The sequence below is a fragment of the Zeugodacus cucurbitae genome, chromosome 4 (assembly GCF_028554725.1).
Source record: "Zeugodacus cucurbitae isolate PBARC_wt_2022May chromosome 4, idZeuCucr1.2, whole genome shotgun sequence".
NCBI classification, from domain to species: domain Eukaryota; kingdom Metazoa; phylum Arthropoda; class Insecta; order Diptera; family Tephritidae; genus Zeugodacus; species Zeugodacus cucurbitae.
In genome coordinates, this window is record NC_071669.1 from 8,999,352 (window position 1) to 9,024,621 (window position 25,270).

At 35.1% G+C, this 25,270-nt stretch overlaps 1 protein-coding gene across 3 annotated transcripts in view; it reads right to left on the reverse strand.

The window, feature by feature from the left end:
* Window positions 1-25,270, reverse strand: part of LOC105210728 (uncharacterized) — a 256,763-nt gene that overhangs the window by 199,363 nt on the left and 32,130 nt on the right. For 2 of the 3 annotated variants that reach the window (XM_054228976.1, XM_054228974.1), the window contains exon 2: window positions 6,683-7,378. The exons of the other annotated variant lie outside the window; for it this stretch is intronic. The gene's annotated coding sequence lies outside the window, so the exon portion shown is untranslated. The remainder of the gene's footprint in view (window positions 1-6,682; window positions 7,379-25,270) is intronic. 3 annotated transcript variants of the gene reach the window in all.

Sequence of the window (25,270 nt, forward strand, 5' to 3'; positions counted from 1 at the left end):
GTCGTATTCACCCGCTGTGAATCGTCGAAACCATTCCTCCGCAGTTCGAACTGATAAAGTACCATCCCCCAAAATACCATTAATCTCACGGGACGTTTCTCTAGCGGATTTGTCTTTAACGAAGGAAAACTTTAAAATAGCGCGAATTTCGACGTTAGTGAACTTCATTTATACACATCTATAACTGTTGAACGCAATATCCAAACTTATCATGCATAGCGTCGTTTTGTAGGTTATGTCAAGGCCTTTCAAAGATGTATAGTATTGCCAGATACGAGCATAAGCACTTTTTATAAGCACTTTTTGTATCAAATTTGTAAAATTTAGACTCTACACAATTTAAATTATCTAAAAAAAAATTAATAAAAAATATTTAAATTTTAATCAATTTCAACCCACTGTGCCCCCAACTAATTGGAATGTATGTGCGCTTGAGTCCTTTTTTTTCAATTTATGTTCACAGCTTTAACGTTAAGCGAAACACATCCGTATCCATCGTGTTTACCTCGAGTGCGAGCCAGCGAGCAATTCAAGCACTTGTAAGGCATATCCCGGCGCCCCACCTACTATCGTGTAACACACCTCAACGCAACCTTTTACGCCGGCTCTTATATGGAAGTAAATTAAATTTTTATTTTTATTACGAAAATATTTTATTTAACCTTACGACAAGCGGGCAATGAACACCATTTATAAGTGCATATACATACACACCAACAGACAGCATATGCATGTATCCGCTACATGTGTATAGGCTGTGTGCATGTGGGACAGCGCGATATTTCACTTAGTTGGAGTAGCTATGGTGCTTCACCGCTTCGCCTATATAACCTGCAGTGTTCAGTACCTGTGCGTCGCATTGATCTTCGTTGGCGTGAATACTTGCTACCGGGAGACCAATGTGACTCTGACGGCAGCGCCAGCTTGGCTAGTGACTGCGCGGAAGCGTAAGTGGCTATCACAACCGCCATAACCACTGCCAACAACAACAACAACAACAGTTATGCCACACAGTAACCCAACAACTGCGTTAGCATCGAACAGTAGCAACAGTCAGTCAGTATGTGTGACATGGCGGCGCATATCTTTTAACTGGAATCTGCCCGAATCCACTTTGCCACGCATATTATATACGTTGTCGTCATCGTGTAGTTGCTGCTGCAACATTGAAGCTGTAAGAGTGTGTTGTTGTTCGCTTGAAATTGCATTTTCTGTTTCCTTTCCTGTAGTGTTCCGCACTCCCTCTGTAGAACTCTCATTTATTTGTGCGCGCACTCAAATATGCTCATCAGCACAGACATATGTTTATTTCTGAGATGAGTTTTCACAATTGTTCGAAAACTTATAGAGGGTGTTTATGATTGAGGTATTTGCTCAAAAATTCTTATCCACAACTTAAGAATTCCTGTAAAGGTAGCAGAATCAGCAAAGATGTGCTTCCCTTGGCATTTTCTCATCCAGAGCTCATCTTACGCACTCTCCCAAACTTCTCTTTAACTATCAATCACTCTCTTAAATTCTAACATATTTTCCCAGTCTCTCACTTGCTATCCGATGTTCTCACCGTTTTATAATCCGTCTTAATCACATCTGACCCCCTCTTCCGAATTATTTTCAACTCTCGCCCGCTCTCTCAAGGTCTTATCCATTCTCCCACAATCTCACCACCTCTCCCAGTCTCTCATCTGTTCTGCGAAGTTCTCACCGCCTCTCAGACGTTTTCGATCTCCTCCTAAAAACACCTTATCCACTCTCCCAAACTGTATTCAACTCTCACATGCTCTCTTATGTTCCTACCCATTCTCCTAGGTGTCCATAAAGTCCGAGTCATTCACTTGTTCTCCCAAGTTCTCACCGCCTCTCAGCCGTTTTCTCATTCACTCTGCCAAAATTTATTCAACTCTGACCCGTTCTCACAAGTTCTTACCCATTCTCACAGGCTCTCACCAACTCTCTCAGTTTCTCACGTCATCTCCCAAGTTCTCACCGCCTCTATAGCGTTTTCTAAACCGTCCTAACCGCATCTCCCTCACTCTGCCAAAATTTATTCAACTCTGACCCGTTCTCTCAAGTTCTTACCCATTCCCACAGGCTCTCATCAGCTCTCTCAGTTTCTCACGCGATCTCCCTAGTTCTCACCGCCTCTGAACCGTTTTCTAAGCAGTCCTAGCCAAATCTTAGACGTTCTTCCAAGCTGTCGTCTCACCCGGTCTCTAAAGTTCTTTCCTACTCTCCCAGGCTCTTCCAGTCTCTCATTTGCTCTACAAAGTTCTCATAGACTCCCATACGCTCTCCCAGGTTCTCAATGATGCTCTTTGCCTCCCCGTGGCTCGTTCTCTTAATACTGACACGATCAGATCAAAAATCAATGTCCTTAACAATATAAAATCCCATATATTTCGGTTCAATATTCTCCAATAATCATAAAAAAGACAAAATAGTCAATGAAAACACCCTTTATGCATACATATTGTATGCGCGCCCAAATGTATGCTTCTCCGCGCACATCGCGTACATTTAAATTTCGCCAACAGTTCAACTATTTATTATACGAATACTCGACAGTGTAATTTTGCCAATGACTTTGTGCGTAATTTCTTCTGAATTGCTTATGGTGCGCACTCTAATCTCATAAACCGTTTGAAAATAATAATAAGCCAATTGAAATTATGAATTACCCGCCGCAACGATTACCACGAACACACACACACACACACGAATTAGCGAGAACGAAGTATAAAAAAAATAAAAGTAGAGCAACAAAATAGTATAACGGGACAATTTCCCGCCATATTTTCACGCCGCACATTTTGTGTGTTTTATGTGGTGGGGTGTGGTGTGTTATCCCTGACTCTCTCACTCCCCACAAATTGTTGTTGTTGCGGTGTTTCTTATTGTTTAGCTTATGCTAACTTTTTAATAGCCCATAGGGAGTTATAAATTCAAATTTAAATTAAATTCTCAAACGAAAAGGAAAAGGAAAAAAAAAGAAAAATCGCAATAACAAAAACAAGAATTGGCATATTTATGTGCAGAAATATTGTTGTTTGGTGTTGTTGTGCGCTTTATAATAACTATTTAGATAACACTTGCACGTCGTAAATCTCATTTTACGAGTAGAGATAGTGTAATTAGATTAAGCGTACGAACGAATGAATATACGAACGAAACGTGTAGTCCACACGTTTTAGGTTTACTAATGTCGGAGTGACCTTACTGTTGTGTCAGTTGTTGATAAAATGTTGGAAATATATTATATATTAATTTATATTTCATATATGAGCATTTAAATGAGCGCTTGTAAATTTGTTGCTATTGTTGTTGCTGAAAAGTGAAAATGTAAATGCCTGTAAATTGTGTCAGCATGTCTCTGTGTGTGTGTGTGTTTCGTAATCATAATTTGTGGCTTAACATAACTGTAATTAGTTGGAGTTTATTACATTTTGATGGCAGCGCTTGCGGCGCACTTAAATACATGAGGATTTTAAGGCGTTAAATATTAAGATTTACTTTTCCTCTGTTGGTAATTAAGCAGTAATTTGGGCTAGAGTTGCCACATGTAACATTTATACATATAGTAATACAAAATGGTTCATTGAAGCTGTTAAACTTTCCGGTAGCATAATATTTATTATTCATTATCATTATTAAGGGAATGGAAATTCAAAGTAATATATTCTCTTATTCGAGCCGTTAGTCCCGTCAAGGAGAGCTTTTGGTGCTCAATAACAAGTCGAGTTTTAAATATATTCATAATAGAAATATATTTTTTTTTTATATAGGATTGGAGACTAGATGTCTATGTGGGATCCCAAGGGGCTATTGTTCCAAAGTTCAGCCTTCTAACCTAAAACAATCCATATTTGCTGGACATTCGACTTATCCAGTACTGCTACACGGATCAAAGTAGTGATGAGCGATATTTCACTGACGGAGATTTTTTCACTATGATTGAAAGATCGCATATAGCTACCAATTTTTAAATAACCGTGAATTACAATCGCAATGGCAGTTTAATAATTTTAGTTCTATCACAGTTGCAATAGAGAAGTTCAGTACTTTTGTTCGACCACAGTACCTATAGAAGTTTAGTAATTCTAATTCGATTACTGTAGCCATAGCAGTTTGGAAAGTAGCAATAGCAGCTGGGAGAGTAGCAATAACAGTTCAATGATCACAGTAACAATTTTAGTTGAGACTTCGATCATTTTGGGTACGGTGATTACGAAAGCAGTTAAATCTACCCAAAATATATTGATTAGTTAAATAAAAAAAAAATTCTCATAAATTCGTTTTTTTTTGTTGCGATCGCAATAGCAATATACAGTGGTTTAAAATAGCAATCACTGAAATCACATTGAATCAAATATAGCAATATCGCTCATCACTAGATCAAATACTCTACATATAAGTGGTTGAACAGGCGACAAGAAAAACAAAGAGCAACCTTAGTACTAAAACTGTTTTCTCGCTGTATCGTTGTATCGCAGTCTCTCTCTTTTCTATTTCTCCCTATCTATCTCTATCCCTATCTCTATCCCTATCTCTATCTCTGTCTCTATCTCTACTCTGTCTCTATCTATGTCTCTATCTCTATTTCTGTTTCTATCTATGTCTCTATCTCTATTTCTGTCTCTATCTCTACTCTGTCTCTGTTCTATCTCTCTATCTCTGTCTCTATCTATGTCTCTATCTCTATTTCTGTCTCTATCTCTACTCTGTCTCTGTCTCTATATATCTATCTCTGTCTCTATCTATGTCTCTATCTCTATTTCTGTCTCTCTCTCTATCTCATTCTCAATCTCTATCTCTACCTCTATCTCTACCTCTATCTGTATCTCTATCTCTATCTCTATCTCTATCTCTATCTCTATCTCTATCTCTATCTCTATCTCTATCTCTATCTCTATCTCTATCTCTATCTCTATCTCTATCTCTATCTCTATCTCTATCTCTATCTCTATCTCTGTCTCTGTCTCTGTCTCTATCTCTATCTCTATCTCTATCTCTATCTCTGTCTCTATCTCTATCTCTATCTTTATCTTTATCTCTATCTCTATATCTATCTCTATCCCTATCTCTATCCCTATCTCTATCTCCATCTCTATCTATATCTCTGTCTCTGTCTCTCTTTTTATCTCTTAATATCTCCCGCCTATAAATACAAAGCTTATTATTACATAAAATCTCAATCTCTATACATCACTCTCTTTACCATTATATAAAACACCGAGCGACGAAATCCCTATCTGTATCCATGACAATAATATTCAAACATAGTGGATTTTCTAATATACTCTTTCAAATAATTGCTAATCTTCCTACAATCAGTATTATAACCGGACGTTAGTAGAATAGTAATAAAAATAAACTCATTGAAGCCTTCGCAAAGCTTAATTGAATGACCGTATTTTACTTGATGTAGAAATTTAAAGCTATGTCATTAGCTTGAGCATGGATCTGAGTTACCAGCTTAAGTTTGAATACTAATATTTTCTCCCTATCTATAACGGATCTTAGAATTAAATTATTTCGTTTCTAGAAGAGCTTTCATAGCTTTGAGAAACTGACAAAAACTTTTTTTTGTCTCAAGGTGAGCCTTATTAAGACGAACCTTATATTAGAAATATTTTTAAATAAAATAAGGTTCCTTTAATGCCTACAAATTTAAAATAGTACCACAATAGTAAATAAGCTATATTTTACGACTTTTATCCTCCAAAATCTCCAAATCCTCAGCGTAACCTACGTAAGACAGCTTAAGACAGATAATAACTAAATTAATTACTTTTCAATGTCCAGTGGTTACTTTTTCTCTCTCTAGTTGCAGCTTGTATCTTTTTTTTCGACAGTCAAATTACTTAATTTACGGAAGCCCTACAAAACAATTACCAAAATTCAACATCAAAGGCAAGCAGGAGTATTAAGCGCAGGGGAGAGAATGAGAAAGAGAGAGAGAGGACAAATAATTACAGACGAAACCCGAAGCCTAAGTCAGAACCAGAGCCAGCCAGTGAGGCAAGCCAGCTAATAAGTACAGATGTCTGCATATTTTTTTATTTAATTTATTTGTTGTTTTTTTTTGTATTGAGATATATAGAAGTTATAGACAGTTAGCGCAAGCAAACTGCAGTGGACATTAATTTGGTAGTCACAAAGTCTAATAAAAATAGCCAAGCGAAGACGACGACGACGACGGCGCTAAATGAGTTAAGATACTTAGAAAATAAGACTGTGTGATATGTGCAGAAAGTAGAGGGGAAGGAGTGGTTGCATAGATAGATAAAATAAATAGCGACTAATCCGCTTGGCAGCAATGAAACTGCCGAGAGGTGAGTGAATGAGTGCGTATGCCTTGCCTATGCGGCGAAATAAAAATTATAGAAAAAAGCTAAAGCGCAAAATGCCTGCAGACAGCACGAAGGCGACAATTGTAGGCAGTCTTTCAGTTGCTATTAAAAGCACGATTCACAATAAAAACAAAAAATAAATTATAGGAAAAAAATCACTAAAGGGCAAGCACAGCAATGTGCCATTGTCTTCCGGCTGAATATATTTGTATGAAGCTTGAAGTGGTTTCTTTCTTCTTCTACTAAATATGTGTTCTTACATGTATTTGTTGTTTGTTGTTGTTGTTGAAGCCGCATGCATATAAATTCTATTTAACCTACTTACTACTTACCTTGTGACAAGCGAGCAATTTCCGCTCTACGAAATCGAAGGCGCGTTTGTCTAAGCGTTAAATTTATATGTTTGTGGCACTGTGTGTGTTCGCTCACTCGTAGTTATCCTGCAGACACCTTCATTGTAAGCGCCTATACGTTGGTGAGTGTCTGTATGTGAGTTTGTGCTGACTGCCACTCCGTCTGTGATGTGTTAATCCTCGTGAAATGACAGGCGTGGATTTTGCTGCTACGAATGGAATTAAGCGCACAGCATTGTCGTTGGTTTTTATGTATTTAATTTTATTTCTATTTTTTGTTTTATTTTCATGCGCCACTCCACTATGTAATTTCTTATTTCACTTTGCTTTTTTATTTTTTATTTATTTTATTTTATTTTTGTAATTTTATTTCGTTTTATTTAACGCACTCGCAGATTTGTATATTTATATTTATACACCGACATTTATTGTATATTTACTTTTTTTTTAATTCGCTTTTATTATTTTTCACTTTGCATTCACACTTTATCCGCGCACTTTATTTTAGATTAAAAGTGATTGTTTTAACATTTAAAATTCATTTGATGTACGTTTAACGATTTTCACGCAGTCACACACACGCTGCTTGCTTGTTATACGGCGAGTATGTTAGCACACGGCGCTGGCGCATAGCCGTCTATAGCAGCTTACAATGATTTAAGTCCCGTTAATACGCTGTAAAAATAACAAAAGTGGCAAGAGATTCAGTGTGAGTGAGAGAGTGAGAGCGCAAAAAAATAATGGTTTCAATATTTTTTTATATAAAAATAAACTAAAGTGTTAATATGGCATACATGAAAGTATATATACATATATGTATGTATGTATGTGTACATCACTAAGCTGCGTTAAATCGCTCAAGTCGTGTACGCACGTACTCTGAACAATACAATGATATAAATGCGAAATAAATTAATATTGTGTGGATATGGTATGGTATATAAGAGAGCAGTATGTGTGCACTTGCTTATATTAATTATTTATACGAGGGTGGGTTAAAATTTATTAAAATTGGGTACAAAATTAGAAGTGCTGATGAGTAAATATTTTTAAAATGCTATGGCCATAGCTATTAAATTGATAAAGTTCGACTTGACAACAAATTAAATAATTTTTTGATTAGCTGGCAAGCCTTTTTCAACAATAAAAATTATTTCAAATCTTTAAGCATACTCGAATTTTGTTTTTAAACTTAATGTAGATTAGTTGCCAACAATATGGAACAATAAATTTATTTCTGATGACAAGTCCAATTTAAAACTTACTACACTTTTAATATAACTTCAAAATAGTGGCAAACTTGTTTAAAAAACTTCCTTAAAAATATAAAAATTAAAAAATTTATAAAAAAAATTAAAGTTTTTTATCGATGAATGGTAACCATATTTTAAAATTCATTTTATTTTACATATTAAATTTTTCCATAGTTGGCAACCCTTTAAAAATATTATTTAATTTTACTAATCAAGTATATTGGAATACCTTAATTTTACTGCAATTGCAAAATAGTTGGCAACCCTTTAAAAATATGTTCATATGTATAAGACAGTCTGCTTTAGAAGCCGAACAAAAGCGTTTTTTTTAGCAATTTTTTTTGAAAGGGAAGGAAATGATTGCGGTAAACGGAATTTTAAGACGATAGTGTACTATATTTAAGGCTTAAAAAACAATATTTATTATTAAAAAATATTGAAATTTTTTCAAAGTTGTAAGTATTTTTCTGGAGCGCCTGGAGTCTGCACTCGTAAATCGGTGCCGGTGATGAAGGTCGTGCGATGCATCTGAAACAGTCGAACCAAATTTTTTTAAATTTTTATCAGTTTCTTTTCTTTATGAACTAAAAAAATACCGAAGAAGTTAAAAAATTCCAAATTTTTCCGAAGTTTGAAAAAAAATACAATTTTTTAAGAAAAAAAATGTACTTTAAGTTGCAAAACAAGTAGTTTAAATGATACTTTTGTCCAACTTTTTTAGTTCAAATAGAAGATAAATTAATACTGAAGCTAGATCACTTTGGTTTTTTTTCGATCGGACATATATTCTTTTTGCTATCGTCGGCACCATTTTCTTACACTTGTGAAAATGAAAACTCGAGAAAACGCGCTTTAAAGTCTGCCTGAGCATTCGCGCCTGCTCGACACTCGGCCACTAAAACTGCTCTAGCTTCGAAAATATATCAAATTGGCCTCTGGAATTATATAGACATATTCTTGGATAGTTCTGGAAGAGATTTAAAACAAAACAAAAAAATCGATTTTTTGAAGCCTGTAAAGCAGACTACTTAAGCCTTAAGCTTTTGATTAATTTCAGAATATTTCGCAATCATGTTTAAAAAAAATATGAAAAAAAAAATTTCGTTTCCTAAAAACTATAACAATTATAAAAATAAAAAAAATGTAAATGCAAAAAAATATTTTTTTGATGTATGGTAACCCTTTTTGAATATTTATCTTACTTTTGTGAATTTTTCATTTAGTTGGCAACCATTTTCAACACTAGATTAAAACCAAATAAGCTTTCATTGAACCACTTCATATATTTTTTTTATAAAATTTTTCAACCATGCCAAGAAATATGCTTTAGGGATTATGTGGATTTCAGTGGCTAAAAACAAGGGTATTTTTACAATTTTTTTATAATGACATATATCCAATTATATATTTCATTTAAACAATTCAGCGTATCAAAGATACATGTTTAAACAGTATTTTGTGAAATTTTTATTTAAAAATTCCGAAAACTCAACAGTTGGCAACTCATCTCTCATGACGTGTCCCAAGAAAAGGTCTTGCTGTGATTATCATAACTAATGATTGCTTCATCTACAAACAATAAACCAAAAATATTTCGATAGTATATGGATAAATCTAGTTACGAAGGAAAAAAAGAAAATATTGAAATTTGAATTTTTGGCAGAATTTTAACCAAAAAACTCACTTTTTGTCGGCATATATTGGTTCGAAAAAAAAAGTTATAATAACAATATACAAAAAATCCTTCGTTCATTAACTAGATAATGTCATTCCAAAGTCCAAAATGTGAACAAAGCCGCTTCAAAATTTTTTGAGATATCGTATCCACCGTCTTGAAAAATTGAGTTTTGAGATTGCAAAATTTTACATTTGTACTGATGGACGGAACTTCCAAAGGGTATATGTTTTAGAATATTACTCAGATTGATTTTATATTTTTTGATAAAATTTTAAACATATTGCACTATTATTTTTTTTCAAACTTTGAAAACCATCCAACCTCTTAATGCTTTTAAAAAGACTTTTATAAATAGCAAAATATCATTTTTTCCTCCGTATTTATTTTAATTATATTTATATTTTATATGTACACTTGACAACCCTATCTAAAAATCACTTAAATATACTAGTTATATTTATAAGAAAATATTAATCTCTTAAAAAAGTAATATTTGTATTTGAGAATAGCTGGCAGCCATATTAAAAATATCTAAGACGCCTATAACCATACTATAACTTCATAATCATATTTTATGAATTAATTTCCATGAAAGATGTAAACTCTATTTTATAATTCTAAATGATCTTAGAGTTTTAAAAGAACTTACTCAATAATTTCTTAAAAAACTCAACATTTAGGTCGGCAAAAAATTTTTCAAAAGTTCCTGTTTTATATTATTAAATTATTTAAACCAAATAATTATATTCACCCACCCTCGTATTTGCCACCAGCAATGCCAAAAAGCTGCAATAAACAACTACTATACGATTCCACATAAATACAAGCGCTAGCACTCAGCTACATTTATAACGAGCAGTCGCACTTGTATTAAATTACCGTTTGCTTTTTTGCTTTTTTGTTGCCCTTCCATCATTTTATTACATTTAATGCTTTAATTTACACAATGTCACTGCCTTTAGCAGCTTTCTACTTATCCCTGTTTTGTTGCGAATTACTTTTGTTGTTACTGTTATAGTTGTTACTAGTGGAACATTTTACTCGCACTCATATTCACATATGAATAGTATGTTTCTCTCATACCAATTGACGTTGCAATTGAAACTTCTAAAAACGAGCTGAAATAATACCACAACAACGTGAGCAACTGTTGAAAACAGGTAAAATGGAAGTATGTAAAGACAACAGCAAATGATATTATGTGAAGAGGGTACATGGTAAATATTTTTGGAGTTTGAAATAACTCAATTCTTGTGAAGTAAGTTATACTGTATCTAAATATTTACTCATTAAGTTATTTCAAATATGAGTTTAAATCAGCAAATATATGAGAAAGACAGCTCATTATAAAATAATTTATTCTACAAGTCCCTACTCTCCAAGTTTTAGTGAATTTCAGTGAATCATTTGATTATATGCAGCTCATTTTCTAAAGCTCTGGTGATAAAATCTGATGATCTCTAATAGTTTTCTACCAATTAATCAGTCCTCTAATATATAATTCGTACAGGATCAATATTATCAATGACCAAAAGCACCACGGCTTGGTTAGACGGGTAACTCGAGAGCTTGAAAACATCGGAACGAAGATCGATCTCATAGCGCTATCAAAATATAAAATCCGTACAGGATTTATGATATAAATAACTACATACACCGAAGGTCATCATCATCAAGGACGAGATAACTTGAGAGCTTAAAAAATTCGGAACGGAAATTTTTCTAAAATCGTGGAAAATACCGAAGAGGATAAACATATCGATATATTGTAAATGTATAATAAAAGTCCGTCCAAAATATATTTAAAACAGAAATAGATTTGAGGAACTGTCAAGAGTCAGAACATCGCTGAAATATATACCCTTCTTTTGGAAATTAAATTAAAATTGGCCTGTACTTGAAATCTGATTATGAGTTTAAATATTCTATTAGAAGCGAGATTATTTTTCAGCATCCATTGAATAAATAAATTTTTCAAACGTTTGTGAAATGTATGGCACCTCCTGTCTCTTCGCATTGGATCATTAGTCGTCGAATGAACACCGTAGGTATTGGACAATGGCCAGTTCCTGTGCGACTGCGAGATCATTCTCGCCTAAGGAGGATCGCAGGAGATCCACTGAGCTATTTGATCTTATTAAGATTTAGCTTGTCGTAATGCCGAGTCCTTCCTGGCCACTGCCCAATGGGGCTACATGCCGTGAGACTTAATATCCTGACGAATGCAAATTGCCAAAGTTGCATGGAAGAAAGGGAGATTAAGACGACATCGAGACACTTACTTTTGCCAGCTTTTTTCGTTCATTTTCCAGCTTTCGCTAGACTGCGACTGAAACATCTTGGCAGGACATACTTCGGAGAACTAGTTGAACTGTCCCGATTACAAATTAATTGCCTCTACGAATTCGTGAAAGGCTCAATTATGGTCCTCAAATTGACTATACATTTCTTACAACTTGACTTAAGTTGAGAATTATAGTTTTCTTCAGACGAGAAATATATCTGCCAGAACAATAGGTCTCTAGTTATGCAGAGGACTCTATATATATATACTATACTAAGTATTTATATTAAATTATAAGTGTCTATGAGTATTAGTGAAAGTACTATGATAATCTACTATGAGAGAGAGTTACTTGAGAATTAAATGACAAGATCATCGAGGCGATCATGTCAACGTGATGGTTGAAACGGAATTAATGTTATTTTGTCAGAATGTAACAAAATTAGGTCTGGCAGTGGATCACTTCAAACAAGCTTTCAGTAATGTTTCCTAAAATGTCTCTTGCCCACCATTTAGCGTAATAAGAATGAAGTGATCGTGATCTTCACGGCGTATGAGGAATATTTTACGAAAATTTGGAGATCATAGTAGAAGTTAAAACGGTTCCTACGCCAAATATATATATTTATATAATAGTAAAATTGGTTGGTAATATATTCGAAAATTATGCTATGATGGCAAACTTTGGTCAGTCCTCCATATACGCCAGACATGAGTCCAAGTAACTCTTTTATATTTCCAAAAATAAGGAGATCCTCAAAGATACAAGCTTAGCAAAAATCGCTAAAAGAGCTAAAGGCTATTTGAAAAATATAGTTTGAGAAGTGTTTCGAGGATTAGAGGAAGCGCTGTCAGAAGTGCATAATATCGAAATGGGAGCCTTTTGAAGGCGACAATATTAATGTTGACGAATAAATAAATACTTTTCTCCACCTTCTAGTATATAATATAAACTTTTACCACACAAAATTTTCTCGCACTGTACAAAGTAAACGCAGCTCAGCTCAGCTCATTGTGGTAAATACTTCAATTTCTTTATGTAAGTAGAACTAAATACAAATGGATGTGTAAGTATATGTAAGCACAACGATACATTGTATTAAATGAAAGCGCAAAGTTTCAATTACAAAGCTTGGTAAAATTTTTGTAGTGCCACCCGAAGAGTAAGCCAACTAAGCGAACAATCAACGCAAAAGCCAAGTCAAGCCAAGCCATGCAGCAGCAGTCAAGCAGTTAATCACACAACTATCTGACGGCATACATATATACTTATTTATGGGGGAAAGGCTGGGAATAAATGAGCGTTTGTATATGTGTGTATGTAAGAGAGTGTGTGTGAGGCAACACGGCAACGCTGACTGACACAAAACGCAATAATTTCAGCAAAACTACTAATTACAACTGTTGAAGCCGCATCAAATGGCAAGCAATGCGTCGTCGCGCCACTTGTACGCACACGCTCATTGCCACACTGGCGCGCGGCAGCTAAACGTCAGCGTCAACAACGACACTTGCCTCGATCGTTTGTCGTAATATGCTTTGTTTACTAAAAATGTTTTGTTGTTGCTATTGTTTTTAGTTTTTGCACTTGTTGTTCTTTTATAGTTGCTGTTGTTGTTGTTGCATTACTGCTGCTGCTGCTGCTGCTGCTGTTGACGTATTGTCATTTGATATCCTGTTAACGACAAAATGCATTAAATAAGCGAGCAAATGAATGAGCAACAACAACACCAACAACAACCGCATGCAATTCACCACGAACGAAGAAGCGAACAAACGGAGTCACAAATGAAATTGTAGAAGTGTGTAGTTGGAGAAGAAGAAAAAGCAGCAGAAGACGCAAGCGATGAGGAAGCCCTGTTTTATGTGAGCGATTTTCAAGTGAGACAGCATGTAATGCTTGACAATTGCTTGTAGCGTGTACGACACAATGCTAATGGCAAGGTAATAGCATGAAAATTGGCAAACAGCAACAACAACAACAACAAAAGTAACAACAAAAAAACAACAACAGTAACAACAGACAAAGATAAATATTGCCAAAGCCATTTCACCAGAGCTGTTGCTAAAAACAAAATTGTCAACTTTCTAAAATTGTGTTGTTGTTGTTGTACAACTACATTCATATTGTTGTTGTTGTTCTACATCTACATTCATATTGTTGTTGTTTAATGTGTATCAGAGATCGAGCCCATGTCACCGCGCACTCATCTCACACAACTTGATAAATGTGTTGTTGCTGCTGTTGCTGCGTCTCGCCTAGTCTACCACCTGCTGCCGCCCTGCGAAATAATTGCTATTGAAGACCCCAGCAAAGTCAAGTCAAACCGAGCCAAGCGGCGCACAGTAAGTAGTAAGTAAGTAGCTCGGAAGTTTGAGTAAAGCTCGTCTGCAATTGCGAGCTTAGCGCAATGTTTTCAACTGTATGTGTGTAGTTTTACAATTTAAATGACTTTTGTAGGCGCTACTTTTGCTTGTTTTCCGTTAGTCATATGGGCTTATGTGTGTGCGTGTGTTTATTGTAAATGATTTATTATAGCAACATTTTGGGTTGTGAATTGTGAAAGTATGCGGAAAGCTTAGTTCCGCTTACAAGTAAAGGGGAGATACTTAGTGAGTTGAATATTTGAATACAAAAAATCAGTCTACCTTTATGCTGAATATCTGAAAGTAAAAAGCTTTTCATTCAACTTTTTAAGCAGCTCAACCAGCGCTTTTTAAGCAGGGATAATTTAAAGAAACGTTGATCCGCTTACTTTGAGATTCCTTTAAATTTGAGTTGTGTGAAGTCCTCGAAGTAAACCTATTAGAGTTAATCAGGTTTGTCACGTACTTCCCAATCAATCAAAAGAGTCAAACTAACCGTGAACTGTGGTTTCCAGTTTAAAGCTTTTTTTGTTTGCGTCTAATATATTATACAAGTTCTTATTATGTATCAAGGAGGAGAGCATTCACTCGTATATCGGTAATCTTGGCCATGTGCTCGCTGACTGTTCGTTTAAAGCTGGTCAAGGAGTGCTTAGCCTCTCTATCAATAAATTATATCTTCTTTAATATACATAAGACTAGATTGGGACAGGTCATAGCGTTATCGCTGGGAACTGCAAGGCCAATGAGCTTGAGCATTAGAGCATCCAAGCTCCAATCTCATCACATTGGGAACAAGCTGGTGCCCCAGTATCTTCCAGCCTCTTCGCGTTGGATCAGTAGTCGTCGAATGAACACGGTAGGCGTTGGGCTGACTACATGCCGTGAGGCTAAACAACCTGACGAATGCAAATTGCCCAAGTTGCATGGAAGAAAGGGAGATTGAGACATCAAGACACTTTCTCCTTCATTGTCCAGCTTTCACAGCTAGACTGCGAGTGAAACATCTTCGGAGAACCAGTTAAACTGTCCCGATCACAAATTAGTTGCCTGTACAAATTCGTAAAAGGTTCAAAGTGCTCTAACCTAACCTAGCCTGTAGTTATATGGGAATGCTATTCTCATTGTGGGATTGATGGAACCTTCGTGGCCTAATTTCAAAGGAAGGGTTCAATTTAATTAATGAACTAATGAATTGAGTCTTGGTTGATTGAAAGTTGGAGTCAAAGCGCAATTCATTATCATCATTAGGCCCAAGTTTTGGCAGCCGTGGAAGACATCTCTTCTTAACCGATGGTTGGACATTTACTAAGATAATGTTCTAGCGTCTCATCATCCTCTTGGTATGCGCTACATTCTGCCGATTCCACTATACCAAGTTTTTGCAAGTGGGATCTTAGAGGTAAGTGGCCCGAAATTACTACATTCTCTCTTTCCTAAACGTTTTTTTTAGGGTCTGCCCACTGTCAATATTACTCTAAAGTAACACGGAGTCCAATACCTGAGAACTTCCTCTAGCATTCATTGCCTTAAGTGTTGTTTAAATGAGCTAAAAGGCCTTACTGCCTTTCCGGTTGCCACCGAACGAGCCAACTCGTGCGCCTCTTGATATTTTACTATAGAATATAACTATTGTCGACAGTTACATATATTTTTCTTTTTCTTTGACCGAAGGTCTAACTGGTTTGATCGTACTAACTGGCTGTCTGGTAAAGTATACATTCGCATTCCTAAAGAGTCCGGAAACAATTGGACCTTCATTTTTACAATCTCCCGAAGTGAAATTATTCTGATAATTCTCTAAAGATCCTGATAGTTGGAACTGGAGCGGTTTCACACAATTATTGTGCAATATACCATATATAAAACCAATAGCTTAAAGGCCGACGATATATACGTAATGAAGAGAGTAAATATTATTCGGTTTCATGCAGAAGAGAGAGAATGACATTTATTTAATCGCAACAAATCTAGGCAGAAGTACCGAAATAACCGCAAAGACAACAAAAACTGAATAAGAAATAATTCGATATTTCTATATGGCGCCCCAACTCTCCAACATGTCTACTTTTTATTTACTAAACACTTTTTCACAATTTTTTCGACAACTCTCGTACACCAAAATACCAATTGCCCTAATTGCGGCTAAAGCGAAATTTTATTATGCATCTTCCTTTGAACTTTGCACTTAAGTAAAAACTTCAACACACACAAAAAAAAATGTAGACACAAGAGCACAACAACACGAAGAATGCACTTTTCGCAACAAACGCGAGCGCTACGACGACATCGCAATGCCACCGAATTTAAGCCAATTCTGATAGCTTTTACCGCACAATTACCTTTTAATTGATTTCCTTTGAGCGGCGCGCATTTGAAGAGAATTGCTGATGGGCCACCAACACCATGCTACACGGTTGCCGCAAAAGCGCTCGTATAGGGTTACCAACACAACACTGCACGACGCGACACGACACACACACGTTGCCGCCGATGTTTTACTCGCTAGCGACGAAACTTAATTAAAAGAAGCCGTGCATGGAAACATGGGACATGAGAGTGGCGGATAACGCGGGCGGCAAGTAAGCGAGCAAGCACTCAGCCAGCGAATAAGTAAGCAAAATAAAGTGGTAAAAAATAGTGAAAAAATAATAACAACAACAACAACAAAAGAGTAGTCTAAAACCGAAAATGTGGAATTTAAAAGCTGCAGTTAAATTTGTTACACTTGTTTCCAACAACCACAACAACAAGGCAAAACAAAAGTTATTTGCAACATGCAACAAAATAACAACAACAACAACAACAACATTAAAACCGCAACAACCGCAAAACTGCAAGAAAAGTCAGTTGCAAGTGGAGTTTCAGAGTTTAGAAGAGAATCGATGGAACGTGCGCCCAGCCAATGGAACGCGCAACGAATGCGTTCAGATGCACATACTACCACCATACATACCTACATACCGTGGTATACTCGTATTTGCATAGTTAATGGTTGCCGGCGATTACGCTAAAGCAAAGCACACTTCAAAGCCAACCAAAGCAAAAAAGAGAAAACACAGAACTAAAGAAAAATTCTTTTCTGCAAAGAACCAACACAATCAACAGCAACAACAACACCAATAATAACAACCACAGCAAAAGCAATAACAACTATAGAGTTGTGTACAAAATATTCATTTCTCTACATACATACAAACAAATAAATTGTATTTGTACGTGTGGGGGGAAAGCAAAGTCAGCAACAACTTTTAGCCACAACTAAGCATTTGCTGGCTGTGTTCACTGCATTTTAACTAAGCTTCAAAGTACATAAAAGGCGTATTGTATGCATTCGGATATCTACAAGGCGTACACCGTGATTGCCGATATGCATTTGCAGTGTGGCAAATAAGTTTGAAGTAATTAAGAATTAATTTTGATTCTTTGGAAATTTTGCTAAAACTTTTGATAGCCATGAAAGGCAAATATAAGACCTTAACTATGAATCTAAAAGTCTGCTCATAGAATATTTATAGTCACTGGGCGTTGTTCTAAAATACATAATTCCCTCCATTTGTTTAGTAACATCTAGGTCCATTAATTTCCAAGAAGACATCTGCACTATTCTTATCTAGGACTTGTTTACCGGGAGTTCGTTCGACAATGTATAACCTGAAGTCGCCACTTGTGACAAATATGTGGACCTTATTAAAGAGCCTTCCACTAGACACCCTAATTTCTGAAGCTCGGAATATCGCACAAGCGTCCAGTAAATAAACTTTTTAAGCCCCTCCTTTTTTCGAATAACTTCCTGATCCATCATACAAATAATATGATTTCCATGAAAACCTCAGTACTTTTCTTTTGTCGGATTTGCATACTGCGCGTCCCTCAATGTTTAAGCTCCCGTCGTCAGTTGGACCAAATCTATGGACATTATTGAAGAGTAGGTTACTAGATTCCGTGATTCGTGATACTTCAATGGTCCGTCAAAAGGGTTTCCCTCAATCCTTCTGTGGACAGGAGCTCGGAAGATCGGTTAAACATCCAGTAGATAAACTTTTTAAGTCGCTCCATTTGCCGAATAACATTCTGGTCCCACAAATAATAGAATTCCCATAAAGTCCTCGGTGCTTTACTTCTCTCGGAATTATATACCTAGATTCCTACAATGTATAATCCCCCGACGTTAGTTGTGCTAATTCTGCGGACCTTATTGAAGAGTCGTATACTAGATACTCCAATTCATGAGAGTTCCATGTTACACGAGAAGAGTCTCCATGATTTCTTTCAGTGCACAGAAGCTCCGATAAATGGACAAGCCGTTTAATGCCATCCTTTCTTTCGAATAACATCCAAGCCCATTCCACAAATTATATATAGAATTTCCATGAAACCTCAGTGCTTTTCTTCTCTCGAACTTTTATATCGCAAATTCTACAATGTATTATACCAATTCTGCGATTCTTACTGAAGAGTCGTTTAATAAATACCCCAATTACCGAAAGTTTCATGGTTCACCAGAAACTATTCTTGTGTCCACAAAAGATCGGATAAGCGTTCAGTAGAAAAACTGACCTTTTTTCGAACAGCCAAACCCATCTCACAAATAATAGAATTTCCACGAAGACCTCTGTGTTTTTCGTCTATCGAACTTGTATACCTCAAGTATCTATTCTGCAGACCTTGAATAATCTTGTACTAGATAGCCTAACACACGAGAGTTCCAATGTCCACCAGAAGCGTTTCACTATGCTCGGCGTCTAATAGACTAACACCTATAATGTATAGTTTTGAATTTCCTTTCAACTATGACTCGAACATCATACAGACGGGGTTTCAATATTGTTCTTGTTTCGGTTGGATTAGGTTTAAGCATGGACGATCCATTTTCTTTTTTTTCATGAAACTCATGACTTATAGTAACGGATTCTTCTGACTAAAGATACGGATTGTACGGCTCCAAAGTCTAGTATATATATATGATCACAAAGTAAATTTAGTGAAACCAAAGTGAATCATGCTCTTAGCCTCTGAAAATTAATTCGAGGACCAACGAGACTTTTTCAAACCAACAGCTAATTCGATTCAGGTTATTCAAAAGCGTTTAAAACTGTCAAAACTTAAATCGCTAATTGTGGATTATCTCGAATTTACAGTCTTAGCTTAAAGAACATTATTCAGCTAACAAGGAACTCACTGTAGTCCACATACTTCATTAAACTCCGTATACCACTTAGTCTTGCCAATTTGGAAATAATTAAAAGACTCAACGGAGTTTTAAGTATTTTGACATATTTCTTGATAACAACTTGACCTAGAAACTTAACAGACCGCAGTATCGAGCTTCTTTCCTTAAAAAAACTTTGTTACAGCTTGAACTTCTATGGGTACATGTATACATTTGGAAGTAACTAAGAGACTCAACGGGATGCGAAGTGTCTTAACATATTTCTTCAAGTCAATTAGGACTAGAAGCTCAACAGCCAACAGTATCGCAGATGAGCTCTTGAAATATTTTTTTTTAAGCTTTAGCTTCTATGGCTACCTGTTTAATGGATGGTATGTAAGTATAAATAATGAGGGCATACAAGAACCAAGAGCAAGAAAGTAACTCTGCGTGAAAATTGGCAACAGTGCAAATTTTTTCGAACAAAAGACAAGGAGTTTAGTAAACATAAAAGTATAAATTTTCAAATTGTAAACTAGGTACTTTTGAGTATAGGACTAAAAGCTGACACCAGATCTTAGTTTGACTAAAGTCAGTTTTTACCAAATCGTTAGTCATAACTGCTGCGAAAAAACCTGAAATACAACTCGGGTTTGACGAATGCACTGCATTATACTAAAATATGTTTCCTGATCTCAAAATCTCTTTATAAAACTTGATAAATTTAGTACTAATGACATTTTTAATTGGCAGTAAGCCGGTAAGGTCTGCTGTACATTTTTAGTGATACTAAAGAAACAAGTTGAAGCAAGCTACTTTGCAAGTTTCAGCGCAGCGATACCAAACAAGTTCCGCATGCATTAACATTTTCCTTAAATTTTCTTAGATGCAATCAATTACAGTAAAAGTGAACTTCTTTTCCAGTTTTGCAACAAACTTTGCCACTGTGCCCCCCACACCCAGCACAGCCGACTGCCGCCCACCATTTACTACTTCGTTTAACGTTACTAACTCATCCTTTTAAAAGTTAAGTAGCGCTTGCAAGCGCCCTTTTAAAGTTACAAGCATACACTTTGTGTCTTTCACTCCTTTTTCTCCTCACATTGCAACACGCATATACAGCGGTGCGCAAGTATGCCGCGCTAAAATGGCGTGGAATGCAGGAAGTAGCAATGAAAGAGATGAAGGCATAAAATATGCAAAAGCAAGTTGAAAAAAAACAACAACCATGCTGCCATTTTCGATACTAATTCCACGGCTATGCGTTGCAAGGTTGGTCATTCCAGGGATGCATTTATATATACTTACTTTTATACATATATATGGGTATATAGCATAAATAACAGTAAATACGAGTTCGCAACATTTGAATAAGCATGAATGGCGCGTAGCTGCAGGATTAACCCTTTACACTTTACTTTGGTCAATGTTGGTAATTGAATACTTTAGCGTAAAAATCGCGTAATTTTCTTTAACTTGCAACAGACGACAGAAATATGCTAAATGCTAAATAAGAGTATTTAGTTGACTTCAGCAAGAAAAAAATGGTCAATTTTTTGTCGTCGATTTTTTGTTGTTGTTGTTTTTTTTTTGGTCATGCCATCGGAGTCAGATAACAGTATTTGCACAGTTAAACAGCGAAATTAAATAAAACGTAATAATAATATGAAAAAAAACGTATGGCTTACCGTTACGCGTGACTTTATTTATTTTATTTGTGACTTTTATTATTTTTTTTTTGTATTTTTTCTTTGTTATACTCTCGCAACAAAAGTTGCTAAGAGAGTATTATAGTTTTGTTCACATAACGGTTGTTTGCAAGTCATAAAACTAAACGAGTTAGATATAGGGTTATATATATCAAAATGATCAGGGTGACGAGACGAGTCAAAATCCGAATGTTTAGCTGTCCGTTCGTCCGTCCGTGCAACGGATAACTTGAGTAAAAATTGAGATATCTTGATGAAACTTGGAACACATGTTCCTGGGGACCGTGGGAGGGTTGCTTTTGAACCACTGCCACGCCCACAAAATGGCAAAAACCGAAAACACATAAAGTGTCATAACTAAGCTATAAATAAAGTTATAAAGTTATAAAATTTGGAATAAGGGATCGCACTAGGAAGGGGTATATTTGGATGTAATATTTTTGGGGATGTGGGCGTGGCCCCGCCCCTAAATCGGTTATTTGTATATATCTCACAAACCAATAAAGCTATATAAACCAAACTTTGTGCAGTCTTTTCTTTTAGCCATTTCCTTATACAGTCCAAAAATTAAAGAAATCGGATAATAACCACGCCCACCTCTTATACAAAACTTATGTTGAAAATTACTAAAAGTGCGTTAACTCACTAACGAAAAACGTTAGAAACACTGCATTTTACGGAAGAAATAGCAGAATGAAGCTGCACTCAGATATTTTTACAAAATGGAAAATGGGTGTGGATCCGCCCACTTATGGGTCAAAAACCATACCTCAGAAACTACTCGACCGATTTCAATGAAATTCGGTACATAATATTTTCATGACACCCTGGTGACATGTGTGGAAAATGGACGAAAACAGTTCACAACCACGACAACTTCCCATATAACTCAATTTTGAATTCCATCTCATTCCATAAGAAACTACTCGACCGATTTCAATGAAATTCGGTACATAATATTTTCTTGGCACCCTGGTGACATGTGTGGAAAATGGACGAAAACAGTTCACAACCACAACAACTTCCCATATAACTCAATTTTGAATTTCATCTCATGCCTTCACTTTATAAGATATACATAAGGAACCAATGAAGATAGCGAAATAGAACTTTACACAAATACTGCATATCATCAGTGGCTTCAATTGTGAAAAAATTGTCGAAATCGGACTAAATCTTTTCAAGGCCCCGGATATCGAACATGATGAACTCAGCGCCTAAGGGTAATTTTTCACCGAAATTATCGGTAAATCTCTCAGATATCTAAATTTAATTCAGAGGAAATCGTTTTCTTCTAATTGTAAGTCTCTGTACCAGAAATGGTTAAAATCGGGTCATAATTTCCCCTAGCTCTCATATACCTAATAGCTTATAAATATCTTCGCCAAATTAAGTGAGCATATACTCACATTACCTCAGCCAATATACTATATATGATGATTTTCGTTTTTCTATTGGACTTTAGGCCGAATATATGGGTCAAATAAATTGCGAGAGTATAAAACGTTCGGTTGCACCCGAACTTAGCCCTTTCTTACTTGTTTTTTTATTATTTTTATTTATTTTTTTCCATTTTTGTTGTTTTTTTTATTTTGGTTGTTTTCATTGTTGTTTTTGTTTTTTTATAATTTTTGTTGTTTTTATTACTATTGTTTATTTTCTTTTTTCTTCGCTTTTTGTTTGTTTAAATATTCATTCATTTGCCAATTGGAAATTGCACTCAACACATTGCCCACCAACCAAGCAAGCAAGCAACCAACGAACAGAATTGCATTTAATTATCAGTTTCATTTTACGCTACAATTAACAAACACACACATACGCACATACATACATACGCATAAAGAAGCACTAGGCAGGAGAAATATACACCTAGGCAGCAGTACATAATTTCATATGCTGCACATTTGTATGCATGTATGTATGTGTGTGAGCCTGCGCAGCATATTGCATTTAAAATGCTTAAATACGGCAAATGTATGTATGTATGTATATAAAAATATACCTATGGATGTGTGAGTTTAACGTATTATGTGCATTTCATTGGTATTAATACCTTTGGCGAAGCATAATTTTTAATTAACTTTTTTTTTTGCGCACACAATTTCCGCTCATGATTCGCTCACTGCAGACAATATAAGTCAGTTGCGATATAATTTAAAGTGAATCCTTTTCAATTAATGATAAATTGTTGTATATTTCACTTATGCAATGTATCCAATATATATGTATTTATGTATATTTTACAACCGTACATACATTCTGACAGACAGTTATGAAGACAACTCTAATCGATCAAATCTGTCAACTTTGTGTGCAAACGAATTAATACTTTTGGCCTTCTTTAAGGATCATGGATGAATAATTACAGGTTATGAGTAAGTTACAGAAATGAGAATGAGATAAGGGAATTGCTGTCAAGCTTAATCAAAACATACATACATACATTTGAAGAAATACAAAAAATAAATTATAAATTATAAGAGTTTGTTAAGTTGAATGCAAAAAAAAAACTTCCGTATAACGGTATTTATTGTTTGAAAAAAATATTATACGCCAAATCGTTTTTTATATTGAATAAATTATAAAATTGCATATTTTTAGGCGCATGTCACTTATTAAATATGAATTCTTTCAGGCTATGTGGCACTTGTTTGTAATTCTCAACGTGTTTATTTAAAAACTTTTTCATAAAATATTCCATTTTTAATACTCTGCTTATTAGAAGCATGATCTACCAACGAATTAGCATAAAGTACAAGCCTTTCAAGCAATTTGACCTTCTCAATTCCATGGAGCAATCGTACTTTTAAGCTGAATATCCGAAGAAAACATAAAAAACCAAGTTGAAACCATTTCTTTAGCATATTCCTATGGTAAAGAAGGAGATAGAGGACGCCAGAAAACAATATATTTCCAAACATCGTGAACAACCAAACCAATTTGCTAATGTCATGGTACATTCTTCCAATCAAACACATTTAAATACAAGAAGATCTACTAGCAACGTTCTACCGAAATAGCTCAACCACATTCTTGAGCTTCTTTATTTGTAAACAGATCGAATACTTATTGTAAAGCCTAACAACAACAAACAAACTTTAAACAAAGAAGATCCAATAAATAAAGAAATATTGAAGAGAAATAAATAAATAATTCCCCTTAAGTGCTATCTCGACATATTAATTATTCGAGAATTGTAAAGCAAATTTTTCCCATGTTTTGAGAGTTTGCCTTTATTTTACGAATTACTAGTTAGACAATCGTCTTAAAGACCCTGACAAGCTGACTAACCTAACCTCTTACATCTCAAAGATCGATTGTGGAATAGGTATGGGATAACGCAGCAATAAAAAACATGTCTCTATAGCTCTCACTTATGACACATATTACATACCGAAAGTCTCTTTCAAAGAGAAATACTTATATCGGAAATGAGTACAGAGGAAGTAAATGCTCTCAGTTCTTCCATCTTTGAAAACAATATATTCAGCATAGTGAAGGCAGAACCAATTTGAATAATTTTTCGGCGTAATATTCGAATTGTTCAGTACAAAAAAGTTATAAGATTGCCACCATTTTATAAATTTAAAGTCAGAAACATTTACAAGTTGAAAAAACACATTATATGGATATCAAATCGAACACATTTTTGAAGAATTACAATTACAAACTTTTTGGAGTAGGGTTACCAACTGTTTGAAAAACAATATTCAATAAAATAGTACGTAAAAGTGGCGAGTTATTACAAAATGGGTGTCAAAGTAAAGAAGTTTAAAAAAGCTACCAATTAAAACTATTTTTGAGAAAGGTTGCCATCCGTTTAAAAATTTTATTTCAATAAAATTCGTCAAATAAGACTAATATTACAGCATCAATATCAAACAAAAGAGATATCAGAAAGCACGCAATTAAAATTATTTTTTCCGAAGGGTTGCCATCTGCTTAAAATTTTTATTTTAATAAAAATTCAAAAATAATGCAATTATTGCCATATACATGGCTGTTAAACTAAGTTTTAAGAGTTATGTATAATGAAATATTTATAATAGGGTTGCCACCTTTTTTAGTGTTTCTTTTTCTTTGTAAAATAATTAATGAAGCAAATTTTATATATCCTCAAT